The sequence below is a fragment of the Aythya ferina genome (genome assembly GCF_964211825.1).
Source record: "Aythya ferina genome assembly, chromosome: 14".
Taxonomy (NCBI): Eukaryota; Metazoa; Chordata; class Aves; order Anseriformes; family Anatidae; genus Aythya; species Aythya ferina.
Genome location: NC_140312.1, coordinates 8484511 through 8501547, shown reverse-complemented (window position 1 = coordinate 8501547; position 17037 = coordinate 8484511). Strand labels below are relative to the sequence as shown.

The 17037-nt window shown below is 41.3% G+C and overlaps 1 protein-coding gene and 1 long non-coding RNA gene across 15 annotated transcripts in view; one reads left to right on the top strand and one right to left on the bottom strand.

Moving 5' to 3' along the window:
- Positions 1 to 17037, top strand: part of EBF1 (EBF transcription factor 1) — a gene marked incomplete at its 5' end in the record, with an annotated part of 274881 nt that overhangs the window by 81147 nt on the left and 176697 nt on the right. The gene's annotated exons all lie outside the window — the stretch shown is intronic.
- LOC311444826 lies at positions 6449 to 7615 on the bottom strand. The gene is made up of 2 exons (XR_014698091.1): positions 7314 to 7615; positions 6449 to 6781 (listed from the first exon to the last, which is right to left on the bottom strand). It is a non-coding gene; the product is annotated as an uncharacterized lncRNA (long non-coding RNA).

Below are 17037 nucleotides of genomic sequence, written 5' to 3'. Positions count from 1 at the left end.
TCTTTCCAGATAATGTCAAAAATAATGATGTCAGTGTTTATATTGGCAATGGAAAGGTGTTCTTTATTTATTTCATACTATTCCCAGGGATTTTTTTTTCTTACTAATATCATGGAGATTTGATCCTAACAAGATGCTTTGCTCACTTTTCTTGCAGCATAAGAGGTTAAGGAATAAATAGGTAAATGGTGTGTTAACACAGAAACAAACAAAAAAAAAAAAATATTGGAAATTCAGTGTGTTCTCAAGTGTGCAGTAGATCCACACCATGCAGCAAGTACATGTCGTGATTGGGTTTTTAAAAGACGTTCGCCTCCCCACTGACTGACAGGGCCTATTGATTTTTTAGGTTTCTGCCGTCATCAGTTTTCAGCCTCGCAGCGGCCATATGTCGAGGTCAGGGCGCGCGGGGGCTCAGGCAGGCAGCCTTCGCCACAGCCAAAAGTGAAGGGCCGCTGAAAGAAAATCAATCATGTCATAAGTGGGAAGCATCAAAAATTTTCCCCCTGTATGGCCGAGGCCCATCAGGCTGTCTCCACTCCGCAGCGAAGGTTAGGCATCTGTCAAGCCAGGCTAGGTGAAAAGTATTAGAAATGCCAGTTAACCCATGGTACGGCAGAGTGAAGCCACACTTCCCCTGCCTTTGTTTGCCCAATGCGTGTGACAAGGTTAGCATTTTCACTTAATTTCTGAGACTAGATAGCCTTTCCCACCTTGGTTAATCTGCAGAATATACTCCGCTGGCTCAATTTTGGCAACTGGTGCCAAAATGCACAGGAGTCGGGCTGGGCACAGGCACATGCGTGTAAAAATTTTACGCATATGGCATGGATGTTTTACTTTCTTCTGGGAAGTCAGCTTGATCCTGTGTTCATAAGGTCCCCTAATGTGCTTCTGAAATGAAGCATCCCAGAGAGCAGAACGTGCAAGTTTTCTTTTTTCTTTTTCTTTTTTTTTTTGTTGTTGTTAACCCCCCCCCTTTTTTTTTTTTTTTTTTTTTTTTTTTTTTTTTTTTTAAATGATAAAATGGTTTGCCCCTGCCCTGCACTGATCTGGATTTTGCTTGACTCTTGTTTCAGAATATCTTCACTGAATTGACAGTAAATATTTCCATTGTTCCACTAATTGGAGAAAATATATTTCATGCACTCTGTGAAAGTATACTGCTGTGCTGTATGATTTTAATCTTTCTCCTCCTTGTTCCATTTAAAATCCATACAATTAGATTGTGCAATTATGCTAAATAATCGATCTTCTGTATCTTGTTTGCCACTTACATGATGCCTCTTGCAGAGAGGAAAACATATCTGAGTATGTCCACTAAATTTGAAATACTGATTTGGTAATACACTGGGATATTTAAGATTATGCTGGCCATCTTTCAAGCTTTCTGATTGCTGATCATGTGCCCTGAGGAATATTGCACTAGGCTATGGATAATAGAGTGTGTGTGGATTTATTGTTAAGCAATTAGGCAAAAAGAAAAAACAAATTTATCAGTACGAGAATGGGAGCACAGCCTCATTATTTTCATTCTGGAGGAGAAGCAGTGCTAGTTTCAATAAAGGTAGATTTGCTTACTTAAGAAAAAAATATGATAAACTAAACCCACACAAACAAACATATTTTCCTGATTTGAGACCAGTTATCTATCTCATCTCTGTGTGCCAGTCTTACTGACTTTACTGAACACCCCTCTTCCACGAGCGATGCTGCCAACCGAAACGCCTGAGGGCAGTCTCCCCGCGGGTGCTGGTCTATACACAGCAGGTGGTCCCAAGGTGATGGGATGGGGCTGTGAATTGGGCTGGATGCTGACCTGCAGCTCACCACTTTGGAGTTGTCTTCTGCTGCCTGACCCGAGATGTATACTTCCTAATAAATGTTTTAGCTCTCCACGCTCCAATGATTACACTCTCCATTGAATACAGATAAAAAGACAAAATGTTTCTTTAATCAGTACTGTGATGTGAGACCGTTAAGGTAATAGTGCTTGAAACTATTAGAATCTTGAAGATATTGACTGGCTTGCTTTTGGCATCGCAATTATAATTACATTTTTAGGCTGCATTATATGGTTTTATAGTAGTTATTCTAACACAGAAGGCTTCCCTGTCCAGAGTCCTAACTGGAGGGAGACACACAGGAGAAGAAATTTTACAGTCTGAGCTGTAGGTGTAGCTAGAAGATGACCTAATTGGGACTGATATAATTTAGTTTGAAAGTGTGCAAGGAAATCCAGGTCATCTCTCTGGAATCCACAGTGAAAAAGCATAGACAGATTTGAGAGGGAAAAAAGTGTTTGAAACCCTCCTCAAAGTGTATTTTAAGCTCTTGGAGCATTATGGGGAAGACTGGCTACAAAAACTGTCTTTTGTGAATTTAAGCCAGATAGGCTGCTTCTGGCCAAAGAAGTCTCCCCTCTGCAGGTGCATGGCCCCCCAGTCCCTTGGAAGAGAGAGGAGAAGTTCACCAGGCCTGCAGGCGCAGAGCACTCCAAATTTTGTCTGCTAACACCAGTTGTCCTGGCTTGCAGGCATAGAGAATTGAAGTCTGGAAGAGACCACGGGTGAGACATCTGACCTTCAGCTCAGCCCTTTTCAGGGACAGTCACCGCTTCACTCCCCCATCTGCCCGGAACCTAAACAGGCTGTCTCTTAGGAGGGTGAGGGTATTTCAGTGGTAGGTCAGCTGGACCCCTCATGTGAATACATATTCACAGTGACTCCAGCAGGGTGATTTCCACAATTGTACACCAGTAGTGGCCACCTCCTCACCAGTGGCAATACTCTAATGTAAGGAGAGGATCAGGCACAGAAAATCTTACTGTAGTGAGTTACAGATATCGAACTAAGAAGTTACCATAGCTTCCATAAGAAGTTCAAGAACTGTCCTGTCTTTCTTTCAAAATTTGAATCTATTTAAACAAGGATCAAAATGGTTTAAATGTGTTGTTTTAGGCATTTGCACTATTTTAGTTAAACTAATGCCTCTTGTAGTATTGGCTGGCTTATTGTAAGGTTGGATTTGCTGACATATTTACAAGATACGGTACAAACCATGTCTGCTAGCTTTTAGTTGATATTCAATTCCAGTTATTAAAAAAGTGTGGCACATAACATTTTAGGATGGCACCTAACATTTTAGAACTGATTTAGATTTGGTGCTGTGACCAGTGCTCTCACACTGTGCTTAGAGCAGTGTTATAATGCCCCTTGCTGTCCTGGACATTTGGATTTCTGGATTTTCTAAGCAGAGCAAAGTTTTGTCACTGGAAGGCTGTGTGGAGTGAGGACCATTCTTAGTGCTTCAACTGGAGTCTGATTCATGTGTAAGGAAATAGTTGACTCTGCACCCCCAAGTTTCATTCTGGGCACAATCTTTTCTTCCCAAGTGAGAATTGACGTACTGAGATAACAGAAGTCAAAAGCAGTATCTCAAAGGCATCTGGTAGCACCAGTTATGGTTCCTGGAATCTGTGCTGGGTGTGTATATGTGTGTGTGGGGCTGTGCATACATGTGCAGAACTTGCTATTTGCTTCAGGATTTTTTGTGCAGCCACAACTATTTTGTTCTGTGAGGGTCTTTATCCCTTCCATAATTTTCTCTTGGGGGTTTGCTGTATTCTGACTTTGAAGACAGATCGGTTAATGTCTCTGCTGCTGTGCTTTGAAGATACGAAGCACCACGCAGTTGTTATCACTATGATTAAGAGTAATCAGTTGGAGAACATTTCTAAGGAGCAGGAACTGGTCCCTTCATTCTGACGTGGACGGGCTCCCTTTGCTGTCTGCTCTGCCTTTCACTTTCTTTCCTTTTAAATCATTAGTTTGTGGTATGGACCAGTGTGTGGGCTGTCTGCCTAACAGGCACAGGAGAAGACTAAGAGCCCCAGCTATTTAAACTCAAGATGCTCTTGTGCAGGAATTTACAGCATTTACCCAGGGTAGCTGTCAGGTCTGCAGCTCCTGCTCACCCAAATTGACCTTTTCATTTCTTTTATTTCCTTCATAGCTGGCGTCTCATATTGCAGCACTTTGCAGGAGCAGTGCTTTCCCTTGAGCTGAGAATTAACCCCCCTGGCCCAAACTCCCTGCAAATTTTGGACCTTCCCCTCACTACCCTGCTGCCAGGACTGGGGCTCCTCTGTGCCTGAGCAACTTAGGCATTAGTCCTGTGGACACTCTCCCATCTTCTCAGCTCCCTTTTCCATTTCCTTTCTGTCTTCCACTTCTACTTCCTTTCCTCCTTTTTCCCCTTTCTCATTTTGCCTGCTCCAAACTCCATTTCAGCCCTATTAAAACAATAAATTCTGATAGCTCCATAGAAGCTGTTTAAGATCTCTTGGGCCAAGAAAAAAAAAATCCTTTTTAACAAAAAAAGTCCCTGCATACAGATTTACAAACTACATTTCACATCCATTATGGCCTTTTGGGTAAATAGTGTTCATTTAAAAAAAAAAAAAAAGTCTTTATAATACATATTTTAAAACTGTTTTAAATATGATTTTTTTATGGTAGACAATGATGGGTTCTGAAGAGCCATTATGATTTATCAGGGAAATCGCATACTTTTATTTTTTTTTAAATTGTCTTTTAAATACACATTCTGGAGTTGTTGCAACTATGATGCATTTCTAGTGGAGGGGATTTATTTTCTTCAGTATTTCCTTTCCCCCCTACTAACATGTAAGAAATGAGCATTTCTACATGCTTGACTCTTTCTAAAACAGAATGTGATGGTCTGTTTAAATGGTCAAAGCTTGGAAACTCCACGTTTAGGGTGTAATTTGCTTTTCTAAAATAGTCCATTATAAAGGACTGTTGATGTGTAACTCTTTCCTGAGACAGCCTCCCCATATTGCAAGACGTTAACCCTGTCTTGCAACAGCTTGGTACTACAGATGATGTAAGAGGCAACATCTTAATATTTTTTGGACTATTGTTGGTGTTCATTGATCAGAAAGGCTGAGTAGGAACTTGTCTGCATTGACATGTTATTTCCTTGTAACATAAGGTGTGAAAAAGGCCTAGAGAGCCACCACAACTTTGTGTGGACACTTCCACAAGCAGGATGTTCACCTGAGGGGCTCTTTCAGCCAGCTTCTTGGCATATACAGACCCTCTTATTCTTGTACTCCAAAAGTCAGGACGATTCCTGAGAGCTACTGGAGAGTACCTGTTCTTCAGCAACCTATGGTGAGGGTCTAAGTAAGGATGGATTTATCATCTGACTGAAGCTGGTTCAATAGAAAGCATGATTTGAATGCAGACTCTAGGTGTTGCTTTCATTAGAGTCAGGAATGGGATTAGCTGAATGGAAATGTCCACAGGGAGTGGGGAGAGGAGAAAGCTTCTACTGTGTGAGATGTCCTCAATTACACAGATACCTTCCGGCCAGCACCACGCTCACCACCACATGTGAGAAGGGGTTGTATCTTTTCCAAATTTTGCTGGTGGAAAGAAGTAGCAATGCAAAGAAACTGGAGAAGGTGAAATATTTGTACTGTGATCACGTCTGGGACCCCAGTTGATCACTGAAGCCCTGGTGTGCCAGACACTGTACAAGCAGAGAGCAGATGTGGCAGGTGTGCTGGCACTGGTGACTGCTGCATGTTCCAGCGGTGTCACTGGGGGACTGCAAACTGTAAGAGCAAGGCTCACAAAATATACAGGAAACCATGATCCATACAAGAATAATTCATGGGAAAAGCATATTTTCTTAGTTTACAAGCAGCTATCTGTGAAATGAGATAATTGCCTATTATGTGATAGATCTGTGCAATAAAGCTAACATTATGTGCATTTGAACAGTTAATAATTGGACTTACTGAAGACTGAGGTGTTTGTGCTGTAATAGATAACTGGGTTAAAGAAAAGTTATTCTGAGAAGTAGACTAGTTTTTGTCTAGGATGTTGGATGTTTGCAAAGCTACCGAAAATTATTCTTCACAAAGGTAAGTATTGACAGTACAGAATAGAATGGATGAGGAATTAAGGATGTATGTACTGAAAGAGTAGGACAGAATACAAAGATAAATTAAAAATTAGATATGCTTTTGCAATCAGTGTAGAAGTGATTGCAAGACAACAGAAGGACATCTGATATAATGTGGCAGCAGCATGTATGCATGTTATCCTGCACTAATTCTGCAGTGAATTTCCAAAGAACTTGTTCATGGCCATTTCGGAAACAAAATGTGAAGATGAGGACGATGCAGGATGTGAGCATTCAATGGAATCAATAAGGTGTTTCCTAAGTAGGGTTCTGTAAAGTTGAAGACATGCGTCAAACACTGCAAGGCTGGGAAAAGTCATCTCATTTTTAGAAAGCTAAACTGAATTGTTGTGCAGCACAGCGAGTTACTTGGAAATACATTTCCAGGTAAATTGACATTAGATAATCTATATTTCACAAACAGCTTATTTTAGTAGTTCCCTTTGACATGACAGGTCAAGAATGTGGAGCTCAAGCACTGGCTTTCATATTGGCCAGCTGAAAAATCAGTATATGTTGCACGGTGTTCAACCTGAAAAGAAATGAAGCTTGGGAGGAGTCCAAAAGATTGCATGATGCTCTTCTAATACAGTTTGTCTTGAAAAGTTTCATCATGGTTGCAAGTCTGGAGGCTTGTCAACAAACAAGTGCTGTGTTGGTAACATCTCATGGTTCTTCAGAGTACCACCTAATGGTCCCGCAGAGAAGCATGCACGCATGTACGCACATAGGAAAACGTGCAGAGAAGATGCAGTGTGGTGACGAATGCTCAAAGGGGGCTCTCCTGGTAGGTGGGCACATTAAGAAGCAGCAGTTGGCAGACTTCCTCTGGTAACAGCCACAGTGTTTGCTCCACAGCCCAGCACCCTGACCTCATTTTGGCGTCAGCCCAATCCCACCCAGCCCGAGCAGGATGCGGTTGGCTCCAGCTCCCGACCCTCAAGGTGGAAGCAAAGCCTGGCAGCCCGCTAGTGGCAGTGCAGTGGCCGAGGTTGGGCGCGCCAACAGGTTTCCCTAGGGTTGACTTCCGGTGTTCCCCTCCGAGCCTCAGAAAACCCAGTTTTCTTTCAGGCCATGCCAGCTCTGATCGCCAGGGCTGTGGGATTCATTTTAACTGGTAGCAGGGGATGTAAAGGGAGGGGGCATGGCACCTCTGCGGGGCCTTATGATCTGCAGTGAGGTTTCTCATGGTACATTCCTGTACCCACAAATGCCTCCCACTAGGGAAGAGCAACCCAGATTTCACTAGCTGAGTTCTTGCTTCCTGCGGGATCTCTGAGGAAAGTAGCAGTCAAACCTTGTAGCTTTTTATGTACCTTGCAGAGTTTCCATCATGAAAGTAACTTCCTAAAACACTGCGCGTGTCATCGGCAGTGACCAGGGCAGCTGAAATGCAATGCAGCCACACACTGCAAGATTACTTATGAGACACCCTACGCTTGCAGAATAAACTATCACAATACTACATACGACAGGTAATAAATAATTGTGCCAGTGACCTTGAAAATTAATATTGTTTGTTATTCCTGTAAACAAACTGAGTTTCCTTTCCTTATTATATTTTGTATGGTAATTTGGCATAAACACTCCTTTTCACATAATTTCCCCAGTTGACTTTTGTCTCCTTGGCAATTTCCGGCTTTAATAAAGAAAACCTAATTAAGAAGGAGCTGTTGATTGGTTTGCTAGTGTAATTAACACAGGTGATGCTAATGAGTTTCAATGAAACCAATGGTTTATAGGGAAAAATAAACAGAGTTGCGCTGCATATGGTGTGAGTGATATCTGCACTTTGGGAAGATATTATTGTGATTTTCAAGCCTCATGTGAGTGGTTTGCGAATGTGGGAGGGGGAGATAAAATGTTTTATAAGATTCATTAGTGGTGTTAGACCAAGTTGAATAAGCTTCACAGCTTGGGTATATTAAAAATCTTTTTTTTTTTCTTTTTCTTTTTTTTTTTTTTTTTTCCTGACCTTAGTAATAGCGTGCAAATTTTTGTCTTTCCAAGGAAAGGAAGAAATGTTAACTTTTTGCTGTTTTGCCCATGTTAAATCTGCAGCATGATCAATGCAGTGTGTGCAGTGAGCCCTGGCACTGGGAGCTGAGTGGGCCACCAGCCTCCTGAGAGTAGGGGATGCGTGGGGGTCACCCCACTTTCCCTGCTCTCTGCCTGCTCTCTGTGCAAAATAGAAAGGTATAGAGCTATACGAGGTGCTTGTGTTTTCTGTGATTTCCTTGTTGTCACCTCAGGCAGTTCTCCGTATTTTTTTTTTCTTGACTATGGGAGCAGATTTTGCCCTATATATTTAAGTCAACAGAAAATGTGAAATCTCTGGCAGTGTGGGAAAGTGCAGTGGGAGATTCAGAATTTCTGCTAGAAATACAAACACTGTAATGTTGTGCTGATACTGCTTCTGTGCTGCAGTTTCTTTAGGAAGAACCGCTTACTTTTGTAATAATACTGACAGCATTTTATAGTTAGTCTGTACTTTTAAGAGGCATTTGTTGATTCCTAATTTACATAGCTTTCGTTCTGCAAGGTAAAATGGTTGTGCTTTATATTTTAAGGATGTGCTCTCTTGCTCATTCTTATCCTTTCTGTACATCTCCCTTTTATTTGTTTTTTCTTTTTTCTTTTCATTTTCGACTCATTTTTCATCATGATGTAGTTAATTCTTTTTTTCAGCTTGTGCTACACTTTGTCTTGTCTATTGCTATGTGACAGAAAAGCCAGAGACATTCCATGTCTGGCAGTACACCTCCAGGGACATCTTTTGAACTCTCATAATTTGTATTTATTGCCACCCACTTTGTAAGTTCACAGTTTAATTTGCCAGCAGTGGCAGTGTTAGGCCGACACAGTAAAACAAGATAACGTTAAAATGTCAGAACGAGAGGGGGCATGAATGATGCATTACCCACTGCTAGAACTTGCACTTGTCATGCCTTTCCACCAAAGTGATGTTAACTACCTTTTGAGAGCCTTATCTGACTGGTATTACTCAGAAATAGGATCATTAGTTCACTGCTCTGATTAGAAGGTTGCTATGGTTGATTAACTCTTCTGGAACTGGGATCACGGTGGGAACATAACATGAATCACACTGGATTATGCATCTAGAACTAATTTTATAATAATTTTTTGCATTTTTTATCGTTGTTTACATGTGTATTTCCTTAATTCAATCCTGGGCTGGCAGAACTGAGGGTAGATGGAAAAATTTAAATACATTTTAATGGAAACGTTCAAGGTAGATTTCAGTTGACCTGTTTCTCCTTCAGCACAGCATGTTAACAGTGACCTGTTATGCAAATTACTATAAAATCAGGAAAAACTGCAATTTGATGTGGTTTCTAGAGTTGCACAGATAGTGTTAGTTAAAGACTCAGTAGAGAGTGACAGCCAAAATCAGTTTCTTGTGCTGGGTGCAGAAGGATGGGTCGCTGACTAGTATTGTGGCTCTCTGGAAAAGCTCACCCGGGTGGTGGGCATAAGGGGGTTCCTGTAAAAGGGACATCATGGTGACCATCTGATGGATGGTGCTGTTTTTTCCTGTGTTTCTAAAATGCTTCCTTCTGAACATTTTGCTGAATTTGAAAAATGAGTGGAAATTAACACGTTGCAATTTTTTTTTTTTTTTTTTTTTTTAAATAAAATTAAAAATTGCTGTAGCAATATCCCCATAACCAATGTAGGAGTTCATTTCTGAATGTTGTTCCTTTGGCTCCTTCACTGTAGGGACTCCTTGCCCATTATGACTCCAGGTACCTTAATGGACAACTAACATTAGTGTTATGCTAAAAAAAAAAATAAAAATAATCCTTGTGATGTGGACATTAGCAAAGGTGCATTAGCAAGAGTAATGTCTCCTAGCCCAGAAAGTACATCTGCACAAGACTGCTCTTTATAATTTCAGTGCTTCCTCCTATATGCAAACAGTTTTCTGTATCGGTCTATCTGATACAGGCAATTTCAGACTGAGTTCAGGCAGCACACCTAAAGACCTGACTGAAATACCTAATCCTCTCCTGATTTCATGCAAAGTGGCTCTGATCCAATAGTCTTCGTAGTCGAGGAGAGCTGGATCAGGTCCTAAAAGATGAAGGGCCAAGATGGATACAATTTAATTGAGTGAGTAGCACGACTGATTCCTACAGTTACATATTCAAGTAAAACAAGGAGGCTTTGGACAAAAACTAGCTGAAAAATATGGTTTGAAAAATACAATGACACTGTTGACTTTAGAGAGTAGATTTTTGGCTGCTGAAGAGGAGATTTTCTTTAATGATACAAATTAAAGATGGCTCTGTACCAGAAACGTGTTTTAATGAAGTTAAGGCATTTTGAGGCAGAACTTAGTTGCCTTCTGGGGGGTGGGGGGAAACATGACATACTAGAGATAAGTCCAAATTTTACATGCCTTACTCAGATCTTCCTCAGACAGTGAAGAAAGAATTACTCAGACTTCGGCCATGACTTTATGGGGACTGTTCACAAGAGGACAGTTGTCAGAACTGGTTCACTGGTTATAGTTGGCATTTTCATAGACAGGGATCCACCACCATCCCCTTCTTGCTGGGTTTAAAAGGCAACCTTTAGAGAAATCAGCAATTGATGGATCTTTTCTGGCTACATTAAAGTCAACTACAGTGTAAAGGAGTTGGTGTTCTGCACGGCTTGTCTTACTAAGAGTTGAAAAAACAATTTAACTCCTACCTGTAGCTAAAACAAGCCCCAAGAATACACAGCCGCAATTCAGGAGTGGTGAAGCACATAGATTTGTAACAGTTGCATGAAGAGTAGGGATGGAGTATGGTTTGGTTTTCCAATCCTGGTGCTTCTGGTTTTGAGGGTCGTGGTTTGGTAGGATGCTGCAATCCTTTTTGTGGATTGCACTTGAATGACAGTATCCATACCAGCTTTCTTTTTTTTTTTTTTTTTCCTCTCTCTGTGGAACTGAGTCCATAGTATGCAGCTTACAAGTCTGGTATTTTAAAAAATTAACTTCTTTAATATAATAGGTTCTCTCTGGCTTTAAAAAAAAAAAATATCCAGGCTGCCTTTTGGAAATGGTAGAGTATTTAAAAGACCTTTATTTTTATGAAAGTCTAAATGACTTTCTGTATGAAAGTGTTACATTTTTGGATCCATTTTAAATAAGTGTCGAGAAAAGGCTATAAGGGCAGAGCTGATGTCTTAGGCTTACAAGAAAGACCTGAAATTTTTCCTACTCATGGCTGAAGGTTCTTTGGGGACCAGAAGATCTGTCTGTCCTTGCAAAACAATTATTGCACCTGAATTACCACGCTGCTCAGCAGCCCCTTTCTCTGAGCTGTCTTCTTGCTGCACTTCCTGCATTGCCGAAGTATTCTCATGTCTCGTGTCATGTGAGAAAGAAAGAACAAAAAAGAAAGTATCACCAATTTTTGCCTACCTTTTTTTTTTTGCTGTGAGCCAAGGCTTTTGCAGCACCATTAGGATGTAGATTATCATATTTAAAACCTGTGATGACACCATTGTACCCATCTGAATGATTAATCTGCTCATTAAAAGAGTGCCGATGGGCTAGTCTAATTGGAACATGGATCTTCTTAAAGGACGTTGCAGGGTCGGGAATAGGAAATATTACTCATAACATAAAGTAGGGATTAATTATGCTACTAAATACTACTGTGTGAAATTTACATATGGGTCTGGTCATTGGCGAGGGGTTAGGAAAAGTGTAAGCACCCCATTTTTATAACCTTAAAAGCGTAGGTGGTACATTTGTGGCAAATCTTAACCCCTTGCTATTTCAAATGTAAGAACAGCTCAGATGCCATGGGAGGGGCAGGAACAGAGCTTCATACCAATTAATTACCACTGCTTAAATCGCAGTGCTTTCCCATGTGTGGATCGTGTGGTACCAGCAGTGGTTTCTGTGTGGATGCCTGTGAAACGCAGCCCTCCAGCTGTGTTATCAGAGTGCACAGTGGTGGAGTGCTGGGGGGCAGTGGGGCGAAAGGGGGCATGTCCCCCCTTGGATTGCTTTCTGGGATTGCACTGGCAGTGTGAGTGCTTTGGCCGCAGCTCTAGCTTGGAAGCAGGATTAATCATTTGATTGCAGGAAACAGGCGTTGTTGCTCCAGTCTGTGATGGTAAATTTTGCTGCTTCTTGAGTAGTTTTTGGCAGCTGCGTTAGGCAGCATTATTCAGTTGCACGGGTGGCTTTTACTGTGTGTGTCTGTCTCCCCGTTGCTGCTGCTGGGAGGCTGCTTTAGCTGTGATTTAGCTCTGCTTTTCCTGAACCATCTTAGGCCGATGCTCTTGATTGGTAACTTTAAGCCCTTATGGCAATGTGGGCTGTCTGCTCTTTTGGCATCAGCAGGTGTCTTTATCCTGTCGTTGCACTGTCAAGGTGACCTTACTGGCAGTCTGGGCAGAGGTCTGGGAATAGGTGGGGTTTGTGCAGTTTGCAAGTTGGGAAAAGAAAGTGAGTATTGCAGATGAACCACCTGTTACTTCAGTTTTAATCTAAAATCCACCTGGGATATTTTGATGGATTTTGTACCCTCTGTAGAGTGATGAGCTATTTTATTGAGATTTTACAGGTGAGATGAAACCCTTTCTTCAAAGAGCTCTGTATTTAAGCCAGTACCCTTTACCAGATTTCACATTGCCTGAATCCCTGGGCAGTTCCCCATCCACCAGATCTTTCCCTTTGAATATTAATTGACACTGAAGCTAATCCTTTAGAAATCACTTTTTTTTTTTTTTTCCCAAGTTATTTCCTAAACCTAGCAGGATCGCCCTTTCTCTAATGTATGAGTGTTTTGAGGACATTTTATGCATCTTAAAATTGGAGGAAACCAATATGGTTTGTGTCCTTAGTGAAAAGTCCCTTGAATTTAAAGGAATAATTCCTCAAAAGTTTGTTTTAAACCACTTTATAGAACCCTAAAGAATTTGAGGATTGCCCATCAGAGAAACAATTCAATAATTATCTTTTTTCCTAGCTAATTTAAACCATGATATCTTAATGTCCTGTAAGAGTTAAAGACCCAGCAAACCCTTTTGCAGAGAGGAAATTTCACTGAAATACAAGGGGGTCTATTTGGCAGGGGTGGTGGTCCATGTATTTGGGAAATTTGGATTTGTGTGTAGCTAAATGTATAAGCATCTCTGTGATTCATTACTCCAGTATCTGGTCACTGCATAAACACCCAGTGGCTTATACTTGTAGTGATGAAACCCAGGATTACTTTCCCAGTTTTACAGCTGGAGGAAATGAAGCAGGGCAGGGCTTGAATCACTTCTGTGAGGTTACAGATGAGTTTGTAGCAGAGCTGTGAAAAGTGAATCTGGCTATTGAGCATCTCTGTGTATTTGGTGAGCCGCTTTCCCTCTCTAGAGCTACGCAAGTGTTTAAGTGTTTTGTTGGATTGGGGCCTGGATGCTTTTAGGTTTGTTTTGAGAGCTGTTGTTTATTTTAAAGCACTTTCCCCTGCTAATTTACAGGTCTGTTCTTGAGATCCGCTATGGAAAGCCCTACCTTATGGAAAGGGCTTGTGTGTGTCAGAAGACAATGAAAGACCTTCAGGAGCCACTCTCTGATAAAAGCTCTTGAGGATGGAAGGAAGGAAGAGGTTGCTTATCAATCAGCATGGGTAGATTGTCCCCTAAAATGGTTTTCTCCCCAGATTGATCTCAGATTGTCTGAGGGCTGGTTCTTACCAAAGACACAGCCTGTGGAGGCAGGGGTCCAGCCAGCTAACCAGATGGCCAGGATTCACTGAGCATGCTTGTGGTGCAAAGCCTCTGGCAGCCCACCAGTGATTATATATAGCAATTTGCTTAGGGGATGGAGATGGGGGAATACCAAGTTTTTCATTGGCCATCAGAGTGGGAGCTGTTAAAATTTTTGGCTTTGTAATTTCATTTGGCCTCCCTAGTGGTGGAAGCTGCTATCCCTGTGGAAGCTATTTTCAGTTTTTATTTTTATTTTCAATAGAAGAGCCATTAGAAGGAAACTATGAGAGTTTTTCTTTAAAAATAGTCTGTTGAGATGTTGTAAGTGATGGTTGGCAAAATGATCCTTGTATGCAGGATTCTTCTGTAAGTAATGAGATCACTTGGATCAGCATGGGAAAATAGGATAATCCACTTCTATAGTAAGTGAAAGCTCTGATGCAAAGCATGAGTGAGCTCGTGAAATATGTCACTGTATGTTTAGCCTCTGTTGCCTATAATAACCTTGTACTTGGTTCCTAATAGTTGTAAAGAACAAAGCAATGCTAAAAACAAGTGTTCCTGACATATTTGTCAGTGTTTCAGTGAACCCTGATGCTATATGTCATTGACTTGCTGCTAAGACAAAGAAAATCTTTTTTTTCTTTTCTTTCTTCCTTCCCGTTTTTCCATTTTTTTTTTTTTTCTTTTTTCTCCTCTTTTTAATGACTGTGTGAGATAGCGGCTGCATTTATTGATGGGCTATGTTGTTGACAATGTTGTTTACATATTTGGAGTGACGCCGCCCCTCAAGCTGCTACAAGCTTATCAAATCACTTTAACTAACTCCCATGCTACCATCAACATTAGTCCAAATCTGTCACAACTGGCAACCTTCACTGTTTGTTTGAAAAGATGGTTAACAGGTTTGAGCGTCATCAGAATTGCAAGGCATAAGCAAATAAGATTATTACACGCAGAGTGTATTGTTAGATGCACTAAATGGATGTATCACACAGGCCATGTATTAAACTCTTTGAATGTTTTATTAATAATGACACTCCCATGTGCTTTTTTGTTTCCATGAAAATGGTTTTCAAGTTTTCAATCCAGTTGCTTACTTTTGAATGGGTAGATGTGCACGTATATGTGGATATTAGGAATAACTAAGGCATTTTTTCATTATAAATGAAAATCCCCAGTTTTTCAGGGCTATGAAGACAAGAGTCTCAGAGAAGAAAAGGGATAAAATTATACACAAGTTAGGCTAGGGTTAAATAAAAAGTCTATCCTTGACAAGGACCCAATTTAAAGCAAAAAGTTTAACTCCCATACTGCACTAACCCAGACAAAACACCTTCCATGGCCTTTGTGTGACGTGGAAGGTGAACATAGAGCATCTTCTGTGATATTGCCCTCTCTGGCTTACAAAGTGTATTAAGTTACGTGAATGGAGAAAGTTTTGAAACAGGCCTTAGAGTTTGACATAATATCTCGCAGTTGGAACTGGTGCTTATTACAGTGAATACTTTTTTTTTTTTCATGTCCATAAAAGCGATTGGGTGACTGTTAGCGAAGCCGTGATATTGGCAGTCTGTGCCTTGACCTGGGATCTGATACTCTTCCCAGGGGTTCTTGCTTAGGAATGCTTATGGCAGCAATGCTGCTAATCCCATACCAAGAGGCAAAATACCGCTGGCTTTTGTCTCGATGTTAATCAAAAAGTAGTCTGGAGGGCTAGGTGGTCTGCCTTGTCCCAGAATGGTGGGGAAGTCATCTGTCATCGTATTGAAAATGCCAGCAACATGAAGGTGATCTGAACTCCGTGTGATGTGGGCGTCATCCCATAGCTGATCCCTGAATTTAAAGGTGTGGCAAAGCAACCGGTGCTGCAAATTAGAGCCATCTGATTTGCATGGATTAACGAGGGAAGGTCATAGCCTGGTGACAGGTCAGGGGTGCCCCTAGGGATTGAAGGAAAACTTTGATTCTTCCTTTTTTTCCTTTCCATGAAGTAATCGTGCTGTTCTATTGTAAAAAGAGCTCTGTTACTTATAAAGGAAAGCTTGTCATTTAAATTCATCCAAGTTAGGACACCACTGAGCACTGTCAGATGTCAATCACAATACAGCAGGGAAATGTTTTTCAACAGATTTCTACCTTCATTTTTCCGTAACACAGAGCGGTAGCATAAAGGAGGTCTCTGAATGTACTTCTTAGGGTTAGATTTTATTTTATTTTTTTTATCTGTAAAGGACAGTTTTTGAAGGTATGTAGTAAAGAATCATGGTCATTTCTGTGACAGGGAGGGAGGATAGTGAGGTGAACGTTGTTTATAATATCTTTTCCATTTGGGGGTGTTAGTGGAAGGATTTTTGTGTGTGCTGAAGCTGACATTCTTTCTCAGTGCAATTGTGGATTGTGTCTCCTCGGCAGAAGTTGCTTTGAAATATTTTGGCTGAAGCCTTGGGGTCTGTTCTTTTCACCAAACCTCTTTCACCTCTGTGCTGCTGTCCTACATTTTTGTCCAAGCCTTGTGGAGATTGAATGTTCGCCCTACCTGACATCTGCTCAGGAATGAGATTTTGTACTCTGGCCAGTTCTGGCAGAAACATCAATTTGATGCCCTTGTCATCGGTTTCATAGGGAAGCTGGGGACTGCATGATTTTTAACACTGAGCTCCAGTGACCTGCCAAGCTTCCTGCTGGGGTATTTGGGAGTGCTTGGCTGGCCAAGGATTTAGGAGATAGGAAAAGTTATTCCTTTTTTTCCCCTCTTCTCTTTATTTCTGCAAATGCTCAGTAAGTTTATTTCAATCTGACTTCTCAATATCTGTAATCATAGAAAATCACAATAATATTTACAGAGAAAAGTCTCTTTGAGCTGCCGCATCCTCTACAAACTATTGTTGCAGTTTGCTAAGCCTGCTGTTCTTGAAGATTGCAGTTTGTCTGACGGCTACTGTGTAGGTCAAGGCTTTTTCTCTTGGAAGTGACATAAGACCACGCTGGCATTTGCCCCTAGGAATGAGAGAGGAGGACTGTGTCCATACGGCTCCCAGTCATGTTAAGCAAAGAGCAGATGCTGGACTTGTGAGCAGCTTGGTGGCTGAAGACCAACTACAGGGGAGCTTCTGGCAGCTACTGGGGCCACCAGTGCCAGTAGGCGTCACTACTGTCAGTCAATGGCGATTTCTGCAGAGCACCGTCATTCACTGGTTGGCTCTTCTTGCTCTGAGAGCTGCTAAGTGAAACACCTTCCTGGCAAGGAGTAAATAAAGAGATGTGCATAAACGTAGCTCACTGTTTAAAATATTATTGCAAGCATAT